This window comes from Arachis duranensis, chromosome 4 (genome assembly GCF_000817695.3).
Source record: "Arachis duranensis cultivar V14167 chromosome 4, aradu.V14167.gnm2.J7QH, whole genome shotgun sequence".
NCBI lineage: Eukaryota > Viridiplantae > Streptophyta > Magnoliopsida > Fabales > Fabaceae > Arachis > Arachis duranensis.
The window spans coordinates 51,439,949-51,440,586 of NC_029775.3; positions in this window are offsets into that span (position 1 = coordinate 51,439,949).

Consider the following 638-nt stretch of genomic DNA (forward strand, 5'->3'; position numbering starts at 1 on the left):
GAACAGTTAGCAGACTTTAAAGAGATGCTTCATGAAACTAAAGTTGCTAACAAGAGCATAGAACTGCAGTTAAATCAAGCGAAACAGCAATTATCCAAACAGATAACAGAGGAATGTCAAGCAGTTCAACTGAGGAGTGGGAAGACACTGAATAACACTGCTCAAAAGAGCAAAAAGCCAAACAAGGAACAAATGACAGAGGATAACTAAACCACTGTTCAAAATCCCTCTGAGGACAATAAGAGCCCAGAGAGGAATGTTATTGGCGTCCAAACGCCAGAAAGGGAAGGAAAGCTGGCGTTAAACGCCCATTCCTTGCCCAGTTCTGGCGTTCAAATGCCAGAAAAGGGGGAAAAGTTGGCGTTAAACGCCCATTTCCCACCCAATCCTGGCGTTCAAACGCCAAGGGAAGATCAGACACCTGAGAGGGCTGACAGTAATCCCTCTAAAAAGGCTTCTTCAACCACTTCTGTAAGGAATAAACCTGCAGCATCTAAGGTTGAAGAATATAAAGCCAAGATGCCTTATCCTCAAAAACTCCGCCAAGCGGAACAGGATAAGCAATTTGCCCGCTTTGCAGACTATCTAAGGACTCTTGAAATAAAGATTCCGTTTGCAGAGGCACTTGAGCAAATACC